We start from the raw sequence: 19,286 nt of genomic DNA on the forward strand, positions 1-19,286 counted from the left end.
TTGTAGTCAACATTCAAAAGAGTTATCGGACGCCAATTACCTACCACACGCCTATCTCCCTTTTTGAACAACAATACCACTATACCTTGCTTCATACTCTCAGTCATCCCACATCCAGAAAACAAACACTTCATAATAGCCACCAGATCTTTCCCAACAATCTCCCAATACTTAGCATAAAACTCCCAAGGGATACCATCACCCCCTGGAGCCTTGTTTTTAGCAGACTTGGAAACCACATACTTAACCTCATCCTCCGTAATTTCACCTAACAAGAAAGGAAACTCAGACACAGGCACAAAGTTATCAATCACACTCAAAAAACCACCCAACTCACACTCCTTCCTTTTATATAAAGACTTATAATAATCAGCCACTACCCCAATCACATCCTTCCCATACACCTCACAACCATTCTTGTCCAACATAACATTCATGTCGCGTCCACCCCCACACATCCTCTTAAAAAAGAAACTTGTACACTTTTCATTCTTCTCTCTCACCTCAATTTTAGATCTCAAAATAATTTTCCTACCCTCCTCCCCAAACCATTCTTTTATCTCTCTCTTGGCCCTTTCCAACTCGTACTTAACGTCCAAACCCAAAGATTTGCATTTATGCAAATAGGAAAACCTCCTATTTTGCCACTTATACAAACATCTCCTTTTCCTAGCTCTCATATACCCAGCTTTCCTAAAGAACACACCAATCCTTACTTTCACCCAGTCCCACCATACCAACAAATTTGCAAAACCTTTCTTTTTCCTAACCCAACATGCATACTTCCTGGCAAACTCGATTTTCATCCTTTCATCCTGCAGAAATCTAACATTCATTTTCCATACTCCACGCCCATGAAACAAATTAGCAATCTCAAAACTCCCCACCAAACACTCATGGTCAGAAAAACACACCCTTTCTTGTATATAATTAACACATTTTACAGCAGATGAAGAAAAAAAGAAGTAGTCCAAACGGGACTCGGTCCGACCATCTTCCGCATGGTATGTATAGGGACCTGGCTTAGAATCCACAGCATCTTTCATTGAAAAATCAGACATCAGACGATTCCAGAGATTTCCAGTCACGTCAATTTTGGATTCCACTGAACCAGCTCTACCCCTTTTGTCCAGGACACAATTAATATCACCAACCACAAAAGTTGGAATTCTGCCATGCAAAAAAAACCGCAATTTCTCAAAAAGGGCAAGTCTCTGCTTCTTGTCAGCATGCGCATAAATGTTGATTAGTTTAAATTTCCACCCCCTGAAACACAAAATCAAGCACACACACCTACCCTCCTCCACAACTACACTTTGCAATATAGAAATGTCCCTATTTTTAATCAAAATCCCCACTCCGTCATTCTTATTTATGGGAGAGAATGACCACACCACTTCACCAAAATCCCATTCATTCTTCTTAGGCGCCCTATTTAAACCACATTCTTGCACACATACCACATCACAACCTTTAGAAGCTAGAAAATCCAGCACACATGCACGCTTGTATGCCGACTGGAAGACCCTCACATTCTGTGAGGCAATATTCAGCTTCAAAGTCATGAAAAAACACTAAACAAAAAAAGAACATGGAGACAAAAAACTCAAGTTCCACTACTGCCAAACTGAATAACTTCTTCCAGTACAGCCACCTGTTCACTGGAAAGAAAACTTTGACCAGGAGAAATAGGGTCTTCAGTGACCCCTGAAGCAGGGCCCTCACTAATGGTTGGCTCCGGACTCAAAACATCAAACACATTACGTGACACAAAGGAAGGCTTCTCCAAAGGCCCCTTCTTCAGCCTTTTAACTCCTTTGCTGCCCTTTTTTGAAAAAACTTTATGAAAGCCTGCAGCAAGCTCAATGGCAGATATCTTTTCCTTGCCCAGACTTTCACCATCAGATGAGGACATTTCAATCAGATCAGAGTCAAGTTCCTCGGCACCCATATCTAGACTTTCACTCTCCAGGAAGCCAGCAATAGTCCCAGCATTCCCCTGGGCAGATTCAGGCTTCTCAGCTACTTTGCATACTTCAAGGGCGTCATTAGCCTCCACTCCAAGCACCTGGAGGACCTCAGACACCACCAGTCCAGTACTACTCTCCCCAGCAGGCACATCAGCTGGAGCAGGATGGGACTCCACCTCTTCCACAGGCATTACAGGAGGTATTACACCAGCACCCTCACCATCCTCCACAGAGTGGAGCTTTGCACGTATGTTAAGGGCATCCATTTTCCTATCAAAACGCCTCCTCTCAAGGGTATGCTGTGCACTCAGACTTGGGCAGGACCTGCATGTATGATCCACACCCCCACACAGATCACACACAGGGGGGTAAGGGCAAGCCCCTGCATCATGTCCAGTTCTTTTACAGTTCCTGCAGGTAACCCCTTGCTGGCAGTCCTCCTTTAAATGCCCATAACGGAAACAACTACGGCAGAAGGTAGGTTGCCCAGGGTAGTGGAGAAACCCCCTATTACCCCCAATTGAAAAATTCGCTGGAGGATGCATGGTCCCTCCAACACCTTCAGAGTCAGGTTTAAAGCGGACCCAAAACTTCAAATTCCCATTGTAAACGCCAAAAATATTCCTTTGGGCTATGCCTCCCTTCACAGAGGAACAATATCTTGACAAAAAAGCCTTGATTAAAGTAGTGTCAATGAAGGGATTAAACATATGTACAACAAGAGGCCTCTCAACAGCCGAAAATAAAGGAGTAACAGAAATGTACCTCATATGCTGGTGGTCTTTGTGCTCCTTTAGATATTGGAAAAAATTAAGGCAATCTTCTTCACGGTAAAAGGAAATGTCATAATTACCAGAAGATGGGAATTCTTGAATGCAGAAAATCTTATCCAACTCGATACATGCCAGATCCATAAGCACATCCTGCACAATATGCCCCAACTGTAAGGAATGCTTCATTTCAGCAGCAACAGTCAGCCGAACAGTATTCTTGATGGCAGCCATTCCTAGTACAATGCCCACGGCACTCGATCGCAGCTCCAAAAACGCCGGAAGTCGCCTTCCACGCCAAAAGCCCCCCGACCCAGACCCAGCAGGGTTCCCCCAACTGGATCTGAGCCAAAAGGCCGAGAAGCGATAACCAGAATTGGTTTCAAACTACGGAGCCACCCAAGGATCCTGAAAAGTCCATTTGTGGAGATGAGCTCCTGGACTCCCGTTAAGAAGACATGTTGTCAACCTCTAGATCCCTTACATGCCTGCACTTTTCGGCTTGCTGCTGCTGCAATCCACGCGTTTTAGATCTGCATAACTCCACCTCTTTAAACACAACACCTTCACCCCCTGCTGTTCCCACCCGCCTCAACACCGTTGGAAGGGAGGAGAACCAATTAAGGCGGGGGGTGGGGTGGAACGAGCAGCTGTCTACCCTTAGCAGGAGGGCTCCTGATTACATACCTCTCCTGCTGCTGCTGCTGCTGGCTGTCCAGCAGCAGACTGAAGGTGGCTGCTGCTGTGCACAGGTATATAAAGGCTCAGAGCCTATTTTGACAAGCGCAGCCAGCGTTCCATTGCCACATTCCATCTACTGCAGGCAGGATACCTGGCTGGCTGAATGTCGCTGAGAAGCTCACAGAGACCGCCATAAGCAACAGTTTAACAGAATGCCACAGACTAATCAACCAAACTTTTTGGGTTGGGTTCTCTTTTATAGTCTGCAGGCATTAAATGAAAGAAGTCAGTGTTCCAGCAGAAGGAGACAACGTTTCAGAAAAGGCATTGTAGCAAACCAAAAAAGAAATTTTAAGCGCAGCAGAGTAACCAGCGCACATACCTGTTAGCTCAGGTGAGTTTAAAAGGCTGCTGTTGATAACAAGGGCATTTGCTAAATAGATGGTGTGTGTGCAACAATATACTGAAAGGTCAATTATATTGTGCAGCTTATCTCACCACCTGTAGTTATTTAGGTGAAAGCTCCAAAATGCTTGCCTAATATGTCTGTTTATCCAAAAGGAAGTAAAAAGGGAGAGCTAGAAAGATAGCATTGCATCACATTACATGGCAATGCAATGCACAGTTGCTGAAGTTGAACCAAAATGAGCTTGTAATCTGGCTTCTGCAACTTTGAACATGAAAAATCCAATGAGGAGAAGAAAAGCAAAGCCAAAGAGTCCATCCCAAAATCCGACAAACAAGCAAAATGAACAAAAAACATTGAATTCAATTCTTTCTGATTTTAGAAACTGCATTAAAGAAGGGGTGCACCGGTCCTGGAGATACTGCAATACCAGGTCAATGCGTGGAGTGGACAGAGCAAGCTCTTTTTCCATCTCCCTGTTCTAAAAATCCATTTAATATATGGTCCCCAGATAGGGGACGTATCAGATATTAAACTGATAAGAACAGATACTACACTTGATCTTAGCCAAAAGGCCGAGAAGCGATAACCAGAATTGGTTTCAAACTACGGAGCCACCCAAGGATCCTGAAAAGTCCATTTGTGGAGATGAGCTCCTGGACTCCCGTTAAGAAGACATGTTGTCAACCTCTAGATCCCTTACATGCCTGCACTTTTCGGCTTGCTGCTGCTGCAATCCACGCGTTTTAGATCTGCATAACTCCACCTCTTTAAACACAGCACCTTCACCCCCTGCTGTTCCCACCCGCCTCAACACCGTTGGAAGGGAGGAGAACCAATTAAGGCGGGGGGTGGGGTGGAACGAGCAGCTGTCTACCCTTAGCAGGAGGGCTCCTGATTACATACCTCTCCTGCTGCTGCTGCTGCTGGCTGTCCAGCAGCAGACTGAAGGTGGCTGCTGCTGTGCACAGGTATATAAAGGCTCAGAGCCTATTATGACACGCGCAGCCAGCGTTCCATTGCCACATTCCATCTACTGCAGGCAGGATACCTGGCTGGCTGAATGTCGCTGAGAAGCTCACAGAGACCGCCATAAGCAACAGTTTAACAGAATGCCACAGACTAATCAACCAAACTTTTTGGGTTGGGTTCTCTTTTATAGTCTGCAGGCATTAAATGAAAGAAGTCAGTGTTCCAGCAGAAGGAGACAACGTTTCAGAAAAGGCATTGTAGCAAACCAAAAAAGAAATTTTAAGCGCAGCAGAGTAACCAGCGCACATACCTGTTAGCTCAGGTGAGTTTAAAAGGCTGCTGTTGATAACAAGGGCATTTGCTAAATAGATGGTGTGTGTGCAACAATATACTGAAAGGTCAATTATATTGTGCAGCTTATCTCACCACCTGTAGTTATTTAGGTGAAAGCTCCAAAATGCTTGCCTAATATGTCTGTTTATCCAAAAGGAAGTAAAAAGGGAGAGCTAGAAAGATAGCATTGCATCACATTACATGGCAATGCAATGCACAGTTGCTGAAGTTGAACCAAAATGAGCTTGTAATCTGGCTTCTGCAACTTTGAACATGAAAAATCCAATGAGGAGAAGAAAAGCAAAGCCAAAGAGTCCATCCCAAAATCCGACAAACAAGCAAAATGAACAAAAAACATTGAATTCAATTCTTTCTGATTTTAGAAACTGCATTAAAGAAGGGGTGCACCGGTCCTGGAGATACTGCAATACCAGGTCAATGCGTGGAGTGGACAGAGCAAGCTCTTTTTCCATCTCCCTGTTCTAAAAATCCATTTAATATATGGTCCCCAGATAGGGGACGTATCAGATATTAAACTGATAAGAACAGATACTACACTTGATCTTAGCCAAAAGGCCGAGAAGCGATAACCAGAATTGGTTTCAAACTACGGAGCCACCCAAGGATCCTGAAAAGTCCATTTGTGGAGATGCGCTCCTGGACTCCCGTTAAGAAGACATGTTGTCAGCCTCTAGATCCCTTACATGCCTGCACTTTTCGGCTTGCTGCTGCTGCAATCCACGCGTTTTAGATCTGCATAACTCCACCTCTTTAAACACAGCACCTTCACCCCCTGCTGTTCCCACCCGCCTCAACACCGTTGGAAGGGAGGAGAACCAATTAAGGCGGGGGGTGGGGTGGAACGAGCAGCTGTCTACCCTAAGCAGGAGGGCTCCTGATTACATACCTCTCCTGCTGCTGCTGCTGCTGGCTGTCCAGCAGCAGACTGAAGGTGGCTGCTGCTGTGCACAGGTATATAAAGGCTCAGAGCCTATTATGACACGCGCAGCCAGCGTTCCATTGCCACATTCCATCTACTGCAGGCAGGATACCTGGCTGGCTGAATGTCGCTGAGAAGCTCACAGAGACCGCCATAAGCAACAGTTTAACAGAATGCCACAGACTAATCAACCAAACTTTTTGGGTTGGGTTCTCTTTTATAGTCTGCAGGCACTAAATGAAAGAAGTCAGTGTTCCAGCAGAAGGAGACAACGTTTCAGAAAAGGCATTGTAGCAAACCAAAAAAGAAATTTTAAGCGCAGCAGAGTAACCAGCGCACATACCTGTTAGCTCAGGTGAGTTTAAAAGGCTGCTGTTGATAACAAGGGCATTTGCTAAATAGATGGTGTGTGTGCAACAATATACTGAAAGGTCAATTATATTGTGCAGCTTATCTCACCACCTGTAGTTATTTAGGTGAAAGCTCCAAAATGCTTGCCTAATATGTCTGTTTATCCAAAAGGAAGTAAAAAGGGAGAGCTAGAAAGATAGCATTGCATCACATTACATGGCAATGCAATGCACAGTTGCTGAAGTTGAACCAAAATGAGCTTGTAATCTGGCTTCTGCAACTTTGAACATGAAAAATCCAATGAGGAGAAGAAAAGCAAAGCCAAAGAGTCCATCCCAAAATCCGACAAACAAGCAAAATGAACAAAAAACATTGAATTCAATTCTTTCTGATTTTAGAAACTGCATTAAAGAAGGGGTGCACCGGTCCTGGAGATACTGCAATACCAGGTCAATGCGTGGAGTGGACAGAGCAAGCTCTTTTTCCATCTCCCTGTTCTAAAAATCCATTTAATATATGGTCCCCAGATAGGGGACGTATCAGATATTAAACTGATAAGAACAGATACTACACTTGATCTTAGCCAAAAGGCCGAGAAGCGATAACCAGAATTGGTTTCAAACTACGGAGCCACCCAAGGATCCTGAAAAGTCCATTTGTGGAGATGAGCTCCTGGACTCCCGTTAAGAAGACATGTTGTCAGCCTCTAGATCCCTTACATGCCTGCACTTTTCGGCTTGCTGCTGCTGCAATCCACGCGTTTTAGATCTGCATAACTCCACCTCTTTAAACACAGCACCTTCACCCCCTGCTGTTCCCACCCGCCTCAACACCGTTGGAAGGGAGGAGAACCAATTAAGGCGGGGGGTGGGGTGGAACGAGCAGCTGTCTACCCTAAGCAGGAGGGCTCCTGATTACATACCTCTCCTGCTGCTGCTGCTGCTGGCTGTCCAGCAGCAGACTGAAGGTGGCTGCTGCTGTGCACAGGTATATAAAGGCTCAGAGCCTATTATGACACGCGCAGCCAGCGTTCCATTGCCACATTCCATCTACTGCAGGCAGGATACCTGGCTGGCTGAATGTCGCTGAGAAGCTCACAGAGACCGCCATAAGCAACAGTTTAACAGAATGCCACAGACTAATCAACCAAACTTTTTGGGTTGGGTTCTCTTTTATAGTCTGCAGGCATTAAATGAAAGAAGTCAGTGTCCCAGCAGAAGGAGACAACGTTTCAGAAAAGGCATTGTAGCAAACCAAAAAAGAAATTTTAAGCGCAGCAGAGTAACCAGCGCACATACCTGTTAGCTCAGGTGAGTTTAAAAGGCTGCTGTTGATAACAAGGGCATTTGCTAAATAGATGGTGTGTGTGCAACAATATACTGAAAGGTCAATTATATTGTGCAGCTTATCTCACCACCTGTAGTTATTTAGGTGAAAGCTCCAAAATGCTTGCCTAATATGTCTGTTTATCCAAAAGGAAGTAAAAAGGGAGAGCTAGAAAGATAGCATTGCATCACATTACATGGCAATGCAATGCACAGTTGCTGAAGTTGAACCAAAATGAGCTTGTAATCTGGCTTCTGCAACTTTGAACATGAAAAATCCAATGAGGAGAAGAAAAGCAAAGCCAAAGAGTCCATCCCAAAATCCGACAAACAAGCAAAATGAACAAAAAACATTGAATTCAATTCTTTCTGATTTTAGAAACTGCATTAAAGAAGGGGTGCACCGGTCCTGGAGATACTGCAATACCAGGTCAATGCGTGGAGTGGACAGAGCAAGCTCTTTTTCCATCTCCCTGTTCTAAAAATCCATTTAATATATGGTCCCCAGATAGGGGACGTATCAGATATTAAACTGATAAGAACAGATACTACACTTGATCTTAGCCAAAAGGCCGAGAAGCGATAACCAGAATTGGTTTCAAACTACGGAGCCACCCAAGGATCCTGAAAAGTCCATTTGTGGAGATGAGCTCCTGGACTCCCGTTAAGAAGACATGTTGTCAACCTCTAGATCCCTTACATGCCTGCACTTTTCGGCTTGCTGCTGCTGCAATCCACGCGTTTTAGATCTGCATAACTCCACCTCTTTAAACACAGCACCTTCACCCCCTGCTGTTCCCACCCGCCTCAACACCGTTGGAAGGGAGGAGAACCAATTAAGGCGGGGGGTGGGGTGGAACGAGCAGCTGTCTACCCTTAGCAGGAGGGCTCCTGATTACATACCTCTCCTGCTGCTGCTGCTGCTGGCTGTCCAGCAGCAGACTGAAGGTGGCTGCTGCTGTGCACAGGCATATAAAGGCTCAGAGCCTATTATGACACGCGCAGCCAGCGTTCCATTGCCACATTCCATCTACTGCAGGCAGGATACCTGGCTGGCTGAATGTCGCTGAGAAGCTCACAGAGACCGCCATAAGCAACAGTTTAACAGAATGCCACAGACTAATCAACCAAACTTTTTGGGTTGGGTTCTCTTTTATAGTCTGCAGGCATTAAATGAAAGAAGTCAGTGTTCCAGCAGAAGGAGACAACGTTTCAGAAAAGGCATTGTAGCAAACCAAAAAAGAAATTTTAAGCGCAGCAGAGTAACCAGCGCACATACCTGTTAGCTCAGGTGAGTTTAAAAGGCTGCTGTTGATAACAAGGGCATTTGCTAAATAGATGGTGTGTGTGCAACAATATACTGAAAGGTCAATTATATTGTGCAGCTTATCTCACCACCTGTAGTTATTTAGGTGAAAGCTCCAAAATGCTTGCCTAATATGTCTGTTTATCCAAAAGGAAGTAAAAAGGGAGAGCTAGAAAGATAGCATTGCATCACATTACATGGCAATGCAATGCACAGTTGCTGAAGTTGAACCAAAATGAGCTTGTAATCTGGCTTCTGCAACTTTGAACATGAAAAATCCAATGAGGAGAAGAAAAGCAAAGCCAAAGAGTCCATCCCAAAATCCGACAAACAAGCAAAATGAACAAAAAACATTGAATTCAATTCTTTCTGATTTTAGAAACTGCATTAAAGAAGGGGTGCACCGGTCCTGGAGATACTGCAATACCAGGTCAATGCGTGGAGTGGACAGAGCAAGCTCTTTTTCCATCTCCCTGTTCTAAAATTCCATTTAATATATGGTCCCCAGATAGGGGACGTATCAGATATTAAACTGATAAGAACAGATACTACACTTGATCTTAGCCAAAAGGCCGAGAAGCGATAACCAGAATGGGTTTCAAACTACGGAGCCACCCAAGGATCCTGAAAAGTCCATTTGTGGAGATGAGCTCCTGGACTCCCGTTAAGAAGACATGTTGTCAACCTCTAGATCCCTTACATGCCTGCACTTTTCGGCTTGCTGCTGCTGCAATCCACGCGTTTTAGATCTGCATAACTCCACCTCTTTAAACACAGCACCTTCACCCCCTGCTGTTCCCACCCGCCTCAACACCGTTGGAAGGGAGGAGAACCAATTAAGGCGGGGGGTGGGGTGGAACGAGCAGCTGTCTACCCTTAGCAGGAGGGCTCCTGATTACATACCTCTCCTGCTGCTGCTGCTGCTGGCTGTCCAGCAGCAGACTGAAGGTGGCTGCTGCTGTGCACAGGTATATAAAGGCTCAGAGCCTATTATGACACGCGCAGCCAGCGTTCCATTGCCACATTCCATCTACTGCAGGCAGGATACCTGGCTGGCTGAATGTCGCTGAGAAGCTCACAGAGACCGCCATAAGCAACAGTTTAACAGAATGCCACAGACTAATCAACCAAACTTTTTGGGTTGGGTTCTCTTTTATAGTCTGCAGGCATTAAATGAAAGAAGTCAGTGTCCCAGCAGAAGGAGACAACGTTTCAGAAAAGGCATTATAGCAAACCAAAAAAGAAATTTTAAGCGCAGCAGAGTAACCAGCGCACATACTTGTTAGCTCAGGTGAGTTTAAAAGGCTGCTGTTGATAACAAGGGCATTTGCTAAATAGATGGTGTGTGTGCAACAATATACTGAAAGGTCAATTATATTGTGCAGCTTATCTCACCACCTGTAGTTATTTAGGGGAAAGCTCCAAAATGCTTGCCTAATATGTCTGTTTATCCAAAAGGAAGTAAAAAGGGAGAGCTAGAAAGATAGCATTGCATCACATTACATGGCAATGCAATGCACAGTTGCTGAAGTTGAACCAAAATGAGCTTGTAATCTGGCTTCTGCAACTTTGAACATGAAAAGTCCAATGAGGAGAAGGAAAGCAAAGCCAAAGAGTCCATCCCAAAATCCGACAAACAAGCAAAATGAACAAAAAACATTGAATTCAATTCTTTCTGATTTTAGAAACTGCATTAAAGAAGGGGTGCACCGGTCCTGGAGATACTGCAATACCAGATCAATGCGTGGAGTGGACAGAGCAAGCTCTTTTTCCATCTCCCTGTTCTAAAAATCCATTTAATATATGGTCCCCAGATAGGGGACGTATCAGATATTAAACTGATAAGAACAGATACTACACTTGATCTTAGCCAAAAGGCCGAGAAGCGATAACCAGAATTGGTTTCAAACTACGGAGCCACCCAAGGATCCTGAAAAGTCCATTTGTGGAGATGAGCTCCTGGACTCCCGTTAAGAAGACATGTTGTCAACCTCTAGATCCCTTACATGCCTGCACTTTTCGGCTTGCTGCTGCTGCAATCCACGCGTTTTAGATCTGCATAACTCCACCTCTTTAAACACAGCACCTTCACCCCCTGCTGTTCCCACCCGCCTCAACACCGTTGGAAGGGAGGAGAACCAATTAAGGCGGGGGGTGGGGTGGAACGAGCAGCTGTCTACCCTTAGCAGGAGGGCTCCTGATTACATACCTCTCCTGCTGCTGCTGCTGCTGGCTGTCCAGCAGCAGACTGAAGGTGGCTGCTGCTGTGCACAGGTATATAAAGGCTCAGAGCCTATTATGACACGCGCAGCCAGCGTTCCATTGCCACATTCCATCTACTGCAGGCAGGATACCTGGCTGGCTGAATGTCGCTGAGAAGCTCACAGAGACCGCCATAAGCAACAGTTTAACAGAATGCCACAGACTAATCAACCAAACTTTTTGGGTTGGGTTCTCTTTTATAGTCTGCAGGCATTAAATGAAAGAAGTCAGTGTTCCAGCAGAAGGAGACAACGTTTCAGAAAAGGCATTGTAGCAAACCAAAAAAGAAATTTTAAGCGCAGCAGAGTAACCAGCGCACATACCTGTTAGCTCAGGTGAGTTTAAAAGGCTGCTGTTGATAACAAGGGCATTTGCTAAATAGATGGTGTGTGTGCAACAATATACTGAAAGGTCAATTATATTGTGCAGCTTATCTCACCACCTGTAGTTATTTAGGTGAAAGCTCCAAAATGCTTGCCTAATATGTCTGTTTATCCAAAAGGAAGTAAAAAGGGAGAGCTAGAAAGATAGCATTGCATCACATTACATGGCAATGCAATGCACAGTTGCTGAAGTTGAACCAAAATGAGCTTGTAATCTGGCTTCTGCAACTTTGAACATGAAAAATCCAATGAGGAGAAGAAAAGCAAAGCCAAAGAGTCCATCCCAAAATCCGACAAACAAGCAAAATGAACAAAAAACATTGAATTCAATTCTTTCTGATTTTAGAAACTGCATTAAAGAAGGGGTGCACCGGTCCTGGAGATACTGCAATACCAGGTCAATGCGTGGAGTGGACAGAGCAAGCTCTTTTTCCATCTCCCTGTTCTAAAAATCCATTTAATATATGGTCCCCAGATAGGGGACGTATCAGATATTAAACTGATAAGAACAGATACTACACTTGATCTTAGCCAAAAGGCCGAGAAGCGATAACCAGAATTGGTTTCAAACTACGGAGCCACCCAAGGATCCTGAAAAGTCCATTTGTGGAGATGAGCTCCTGGACTCCCGTTAAGAAGACATGTTGTCAACCTCTAGATCCCTTACATGCCTGCACTTTTCGGCTTGCTGCTGCTGCAATCCACGTGTTTTAGATCTGCATAACTCCACCTCTTTAAACACAGCACCTTCACCCCCTGCTGTTCCCACCCGCCTCAACACCGTTGGAAGGGAGGAGAACCAATTAAGGCGGGGGGTGGGGTGGAACAAGCAGCTGTCTACCCTTAGCAGGAGGGCTCCTGATTACATACCTCTCCTGCTGCTGCTGCTGCTGGCTGTCCAGCAGCAGACTGAAGGTGGCTGCTGCTGTGCACAGGTATATAAAGGCTCAGAGCCTATTATGACACGCGCAGCCAGCGTTCCATTGCCACATTCCATCTACTGCAGGCAGGATACCTGGCTGGCTGAATGTCGCTGAGAAGCTCACAGAGACCGCCATAAGCAACAGTTTAACAGAATGCCACAGACTAATCAACCAAACTTTTTGGGTTGGGTTCTCTTTTATAGTCTGCAGGCATTAAATGAAAGAAGTCAGTGTTCCAGCAGAAGGAGACAACGTTTCAGAAAAGGCATTGTAGCAAACCAAAAAAGAAATTTTAAGCGCAGCAGAGTAACCAGCGCACATACCTGTTAGCTCAGGTGAGTTTAAAAGGCTGCTGTTGATAACAAGGGCATTTGCTAAATAGATGGTGTGTGTGCAACAATATACTGAAAGGTCAATTATATTGTGCAGCTTATCTCACCACCTGTAGTTATTTAGGTGAAAGCTCCAAAATGCTTGCCTAATATGTCTGTTTATCCAAAAGGAAGTAAAAAGGGAGAGCTAGAAAGATAGCATTGCATCACATTACATGGCAATGCAATGCACAGTTGCTGAAGTTGAACCAAAATGAGCTTGTAATCTGGCTTCTGCAACTTTGAACATGAAAAATCCAATGAGGAGAAGAAAAGCAAAGCCAAAGAGTAAATTCCCAAAATCCGACAAACAAGCAAAATGAACAAAAAACATTGAATTCAATTCTTTCTGATTTTAGAAACTGCATTAAAGAAGGGGTGCACCGGTCCTGGAGATACTGCAATACCAGGTCAATGCGTGGAGTGGACAGAGCAAGCTCTTTTTCCATCTCCCTGTTCTAAAAATCCATTTAATATATGGTCCCCAGATAGGGGACGTATCAGATATTAAACTGATAAGAACAGATACTACACTTGATCTTAGCCAAAAGGCCGAGAAGCGATAACCAGAATTGGTTTCAAACTACGGAGCCACCCAAGGATCCTGAAAAGTCCATTTGTGGAGATGAGCTCCTGGACTCCCGTTAAGAAGACATGTTGTCAACCTCTAGATCCCTTACATGCCTGCACTTTTCGGCTTGCTGCTGCTGCAATCCACGCGTTTTAGATCTGCATAACTCCACCTCTTTAAACACAGCACCTTCACCCCCTGCTGTTCCCACCCGCCTCAACACCGTTGGAAGGGAGGAGAACCAATTAAGGCGGGGGGTGGGGTGGAACGAGCAGCTGTCTACCCTTAGCAGGAGGGCTCCTGATTACATACCTCTCCTGCTGCTGCTGCTGCTGGCTGTCCAGCAGCAGACTGAAGGTGGCTGCTGCTGTGCACAGGTATATAAAGGCTCAGAGCCTATTATGACACGCGCAGCCAGCGTTCCATTGCCACATTCCATCTACTGCAGGCAGGATACCTGGCTGGCTGAATGTCGCTGAGAAGCTCACAGAGACCGCCATAAGCAACAGTTTAACAGAATGCCACAGACTAATCAACCAAACTTTTTGGGTTGGGTTCTCTTTTATAGTCTGCAGGCATTAAATGAAAGAAGTCAGTGTTCCAGCAGAAGGAGACAACGTTTCAGAAAAGGCATTGTAGCAAACCAAAAAAGAAATTTTAAGCGCAGCAGAGTAACCAGCGCACATACCTGTTAGCTCAGGTGAGTTTAAAAGGCTGCTGTTGATAACAAGGGCATTTGCTAAATAGATGGTGTGTGTGCAACAATATACTGAAAGGTCAATTATATTGTGCAGCTTATCTCACCACCTGTAGTTATTTAGGTGAAAGCTCCAAAATGCTTGCCTAATATGTCTGTTTATCCAAAAGGAAGTAAAAAGGGAGAGCTAGAAAGATAGCATTGCATCACATTACATGGCAATGCAATGCACAGTTGCTGAAGTTGAACCAAAATGAGCTTGTAATCTGGCTTCTGCAACTTTGAACATGAAAAATCCAATGAGGAGAAGAAAAGCAAAGCCAAAGAGTCCATCCCAAAATCTGACAAACAAGCAAAATGAACAAAAAACATTGAATTCAATTCTTTCTGATTTTAGAAACTGCATTAAAGAAGGGGTGCACCGGTCCTGGAGATACTGCAATACCAGGTCAATGCGTGGAGTGGACAGAGCAAGCTCTTTTTCCATCTCCCTGTTCTAAAAATCCATTTAATATATGGTCCCCAGATAGGGCACGTATCAGATATTAAACTGATAAGAACAGATACTACACTTGATCTTAGCCAAAAGGCCGAGAAGCGATAACCAGAATTGGTTTCAAACTACGGAGCCACCCAAGGATCCTGAAAAGTCCATTTGTGGAGATGAGCTCCTGGACTCCCGTTAAGAAGACATGTTGTCAACCTCTAGATCCCTTACATGCCTGCACTTTTCGGCTTGCTGCTGCTGCAATCCACGCGTTTTAGATCTGCATAACTCCACCTCTTTAAACACAGCACCTTCACCCCCTGCTGTTCCCACCCGCCTCAACACCGTTGGAAGGGAGGAGAACCAATTAAGGCGGGGGGTGGGGTGGAACGAGCAGCTGTCTACCCTTAGCAGGAGGGCTCCTGATTACATACCTCTCCTGCTGCTGCTGCTGCTGGCTGTCCAGCAGCAGACTGAAGGTGGCTGCTGCTGTGCACAGGTATATAAAGGCTCAGAGCCTATTATGACACGCGCAGCCAGCGTTCCATTGCCACATTCCATCTACTGCAGGCAGGATACCTGGCTGGCTGAATGTCGCTGAGAAGCTCACAGAGACCGCCATAAGCAACAGTTTAACAGAATGCCACAGACTAATCAACCAAACTTTTTGGGTTGGGTTCTCTTTTATAGTCTGCAGGCATTAAATGAAAGAAGTCAGTGTTCCAGCAGAAGGAGACAACGTTTCAGAAAAGGCATTGTAGCAAACCAAAAAAGAAATTTTAAGCGCAGCAGAGTAACCAGCGCACATACCTGTTAGCTCAGGTGAGTTTAAAAGGCTGCTGTTGATAACAAGGGCATTTGCTAAATAGATGGTGTGTGTGCAACAATATACTGAAAGGTCAATTATATTGTGCAGCTTATCTCACCACCTGTAGTTATTTAGGTGAAAGCTCCAAAATGCTTGCCTAATATGTCTGTTTATCCAAAAGGAAGTAAAAAGGGAGAGCTAGAAAGATAGCATTGCATCACATTACATGGCAATGCAATGCACAGTTGCTGAAGTTGAACCAAAATGAGCTTGTAATCTGGCTTCTGCAACTTTGAACATGAAAAATCCAATGAGGAGAAGAAAAGCAAAGCCAAAGAGTCCATCCCAAAATCCGACAAACAAGCAAAATGAACAAAAAACATTGAATTCAATTCTTTCTGATTTTAGAAACTGCATTAAAGAAGGGGTGCACCGGTCCTGGAGATACTGCAATACCAGGTCAATGCGTGGAGTGGACAGAGCAAGCTCTTTTTCCATCTCCCTGTTCTAAAAATCCATTTAATATATGGTCCCCAGATAGGGGACGTATCAGATATTAAACTGATAAGAACAGATACTACACTTGATCTTAGCCAAAAGGCCGAGAAGCGATAACCAGAATTGGTTTCAAACTACGGAGCCACCCAAGGATCCTGAAAAGTCCATTTGTGGAGATGAGCTCCTGGACTCCCGTTAAGAAGACATGTTGTCAACCTCTAGATCCCTTACATGCCTGCACTTTTCGGCTTGCTGCTGCTGCAATCCACGCGTTTTAGATCTGCATAACTCCACCTCTTTAAACACAGCACCTTCACCCCCTGCTGTTCCCACCCGCCTCAACACCGTTGGAAGGGAGGAGAACCAATTAAGGCGGGGGGTGGGGTGGAACGAGCAGCTGTCTACCCTTAGCAGGAGGGCTCCTGATTACATACCTCTCCTGCTGCTGCTGCTGCTGGCTGTCCAGCAGCAGACTGAAGGTGGCTGCTGCTGTGCACAGGTATATAAAGGCTCAGAGCCTATTATGACACGCGCAGCCAGCGTTCCATTGCCACATTCCATCTACTGCAGGCAGGATACCTGGCTGGCTGAATGTCGCTGAGAAGCTCACAGAGACCGCCATAAGCAACAGTTTAACAGAATGCCACAGACTAATCAACCAAACTTTTTGGGTTGGGTTCTCTTTTATAGTCTGCAGGCATTAAATGAAAGAAGTCAGTGTTCCAGCAGAAGGAGACAACGTTTCAGAAAAGGCATTGTAGCAAACCAAAAAAGAAATTTTAAGCGCAGCAGAGTAACCAGCGCACATACCTGTTAGCTCAGGTGAGTTTAAAAGGCTGCTGTTGATAACAAGGGCATTTGCTAAATAGATGGTGTGTGTGCAACAATATACTGAAAGGTCAATTATATTGTGCAGCTTATCTCACCAGCTGTAGTTATTTAGGTGAAAGCTCCAAAATGCTTGCCTAATATGTCTGTTTATCCAAAAGGAAGTAAAAAGGGAGAGCTAGAAAGATAGCATTGCATCACATTACATGGCAATGCAATGCACAGTTGCTGAAGTTGAACCAAAATGAGCTTGTAATCTGGCTTCTGCAACTTTGAACATGAAAAATCCAATGAGGAGAAGAAAAGCAAAGCCAAAGAGTCCATCCCAAAATCCGACAAACAAGCAAAATGAACAAAAAACATTGAATTCAATTCTTTCTGATTTTAGAAACTGCATTAAAGAAGGGGTGCACCGGTCCTGGAGATACTGCAATACCAGGTCAATGCGTGGAGTGGACAGAGCAAGCTCTTTTTCCATCTCCCTGTTCTAAAAATCCATTTAATATATGGTCCCCAGATAGGGGACGTATCAGATATTAAACTGATAAGAACAGATTTTTTTTTTTTTTATCGAAAGCCCGAATTCGTGTACAAAACCCGAGTGCGCTTAAAAAAGTGACAAGTGCCACAAAAAAAGTGCACTAGGATGCTGGTCTTCTTGAAACCCTCTCCAAAAGGAGAAGGGTCCCCCAAACCATTCCCCGTCCCTCCGAGCCAAAAGGCCACAGCGAGGAACAGGGACAAAAAGCCACCTCCAGCCGAAGCCAGAGGCGACCCAATCTTACCCCCAGCACCTGCCCGAGTTCTCACCCGAGCAAGGCACTGGGAGCCAAAGACTGTGCTCCCCTCCCGGAAGAGGGGAGCCAACAACGCTCTCCTCCCGAAAGAGGAGAGCCAGGGGGGTTCAGGGGGGAGCGGAACCTGATGGCCACACACTCCCCCCCTAGACCTGCCAAGAGAGGAACCCGTAAGGGAACCGCATCCCGACAAAATCCTAGTAGGACGTGACACACGTGAATAAGTGGACACACAGTGACAAAGAAATTAAATAAATAGTGAAGGTTTCACAGTATAATACTGCCCGGACCTTCGACCGGGAATTGAAAAATTCCCCATCCTAAGGCCAGAAGGCCCGGAATAAGGGTGTGTGCGAAGAAAGAAAATTTGAAGTGCTTGTGCAAATGTGCCATAAACTCAAGTGGGGTTCCCAATCCCAGTGAGTTAAGGCACCCCAGGGTCACCATTCCTGGGGCACTTCACACTTCGGGCTTTCGATCTTCCCCGGCCCAATGGCGTCGATCCTGGGGGGCCATGCTTTCCACCAGATGACTATATTAGCCACCTGGCGTACTAACAAGCGCCTAAACCCCAGTGTGCATAATGTATCAATCTACTAGGGCGGCCAACATCCAAAACCGCCTTTTCGAAAGATACTACACTTGATCTTAGCCAAAAGGCCGAGAAGCGATAACCAGAATTGGTTTCAAACTACGGAGCCACCCAAGGATCCTGAAAAGTCCATTTGTGGAGATGAGCTCCTGGACTCCCGTTAAGAAAACATGTTGTCAACCTCTAGATCCCTTACATGCCTGCACTTTTCGGCTTGCTGCTGCTGCAATCCACGCGTTTTAGATCTGCATAACTCCACCTCTTTAAACACAGCACCTTCACCCCCTGCTGTTCCCACCCGCCTCAACACCGTTGGAAGGGAGGAGAACCAATTAAGGCGGGGGGTGGGGTGGAACGAGCAGCTGTCTACCCTTAGCAGGAGGGCTCCTGATTACATACCTCTCCTGCTGCTGCTGCTGCTGGCTGTCCAGCAGCAGACTGAAGGTGGCTGCTGCTGTGCACAGGTATATAAAGGCTCAGAGCCTATTATGAAACGCGCAGCCAGCGTTCCATTGCCACATTCCATCTACTGCAGGCAGGATACCTGGCTGGCTGAATGTCGCTGAGAAGCTCACAGAGACCGCCATAAGCAACAGTTTAACAGAATGCCACAGACTAATCAACCAAACTTTTTGGGTTGGGTTCTCTTTTATAGTCTGCAGGCATAAAATGAAAGAAGTCAGTGTTCCAGCAGAAGGAGACAACGTTTCAAAAAAGGCATTGTAGCAAACCAAAAAAGAAATTTTAAGCGCAGCAGAGTAACCAGCGCACATACCTGTTAGCTCAGGTGAGTTTAAAAGGCTGCTGTTGATAACAAGGGCATTTGCTAAATAGATGGTGTGTGTGCAACAATATACTGAAAGGTCAATTATATTGTGCAGCTTATCTCACCACCTGTAGTTATTTAGGTGAAAGCTCCAAAATGCTTGCCTAATATGTCTGTTTATCCAAAAGGAAGTAAAAAGGGAGAGCTAGAAAGATAGCATTGCATCACATTACATGGCAATGCAATGCA

General features: G+C 45.2%; 11 non-coding genes and 1 pseudogene across 11 annotated transcripts; all 12 read right to left on the minus strand.

Annotated features, from left to right (window-relative positions):
- Window positions 1–4,223: 4,223 nt before the first annotated feature.
- Window positions 4,224–4,414, minus strand: LOC141179212 (U2 spliceosomal RNA). Its single transcript, XR_012255248.1, has one exon. It is a non-coding gene; the product is annotated as a U2 spliceosomal RNA (small nuclear RNA).
- A 1,115-nt stretch (window positions 4,415–5,529) lies between these two features.
- Window positions 5,530–5,720, minus strand: LOC141179213 (U2 spliceosomal RNA). Its single transcript, XR_012255250.1, has one exon. It is a non-coding gene; the product is annotated as a U2 spliceosomal RNA (small nuclear RNA).
- A 1,115-nt stretch (window positions 5,721–6,835) lies between these two features.
- LOC141179215 (U2 spliceosomal RNA) lies at window positions 6,836–7,026 on the minus strand. The gene has a single exon (XR_012255251.1). It is a non-coding gene; the product is annotated as a U2 spliceosomal RNA (small nuclear RNA).
- A 1,115-nt stretch (window positions 7,027–8,141) lies between these two features.
- Window positions 8,142–8,332, minus strand: LOC141179216 (U2 spliceosomal RNA). Its single transcript, XR_012255252.1, has one exon. It is a non-coding gene; the product is annotated as a U2 spliceosomal RNA (small nuclear RNA).
- A 1,115-nt stretch (window positions 8,333–9,447) lies between these two features.
- Window positions 9,448–9,638, minus strand: LOC141179484 (U2 spliceosomal RNA). The gene has a single exon (XR_012255495.1). It is a non-coding gene; the product is annotated as a U2 spliceosomal RNA (small nuclear RNA).
- A 1,115-nt stretch (window positions 9,639–10,753) lies between these two features.
- Window positions 10,754–10,944, minus strand: LOC141179464 (U2 spliceosomal RNA). Its single transcript, XR_012255477.1, has one exon. It is a non-coding gene; the product is annotated as a U2 spliceosomal RNA (small nuclear RNA).
- Window positions 10,945–12,059: 1,115 nt separating this feature from the next.
- On the minus strand, window positions 12,060–12,250 carry LOC141179217 (U2 spliceosomal RNA). Its single transcript, XR_012255253.1, has one exon. It is a non-coding gene; the product is annotated as a U2 spliceosomal RNA (small nuclear RNA).
- A 1,116-nt stretch (window positions 12,251–13,366) lies between these two features.
- Window positions 13,367–13,557, minus strand: LOC141179218 (U2 spliceosomal RNA). The gene has a single exon (XR_012255254.1). It is a non-coding gene; the product is annotated as a U2 spliceosomal RNA (small nuclear RNA).
- A 1,115-nt stretch (window positions 13,558–14,672) lies between these two features.
- LOC141179606 (U2 spliceosomal RNA) lies at window positions 14,673–14,863 on the minus strand. The gene has a single exon (XR_012255605.1). It is a non-coding gene; the product is annotated as a U2 spliceosomal RNA (small nuclear RNA).
- Window positions 14,864–15,978: 1,115 nt separating this feature from the next.
- Window positions 15,979–16,169, minus strand: LOC141179219 (U2 spliceosomal RNA). The gene has a single exon (XR_012255255.1). It is a non-coding gene; the product is annotated as a U2 spliceosomal RNA (small nuclear RNA).
- A 1,115-nt stretch (window positions 16,170–17,284) lies between these two features.
- On the minus strand, window positions 17,285–17,470 carry LOC141179846 (U2 spliceosomal RNA). The gene has a single exon (XR_012255799.1). It is a non-coding gene; the product is annotated as a U2 spliceosomal RNA (small nuclear RNA).
- Window positions 17,471–18,259: 789 nt separating this feature from the next.
- On the minus strand, window positions 18,260–18,351 carry LOC141180105 (U2 spliceosomal RNA; annotated as a pseudogene).
- Window positions 18,352–19,286: the final 935 nt, after the last annotated feature.

This window comes from Phyllobates terribilis, unplaced genomic scaffold, assembly GCF_046119375.1.
Source record: "Phyllobates terribilis strain yellow unplaced genomic scaffold, ASM4611937v1 Scaffold_30__1_contigs__length_15301838, whole genome shotgun sequence".
NCBI classification, from domain to species: Eukaryota; Metazoa; Chordata; class Amphibia; order Anura; family Dendrobatidae; genus Phyllobates; species Phyllobates terribilis.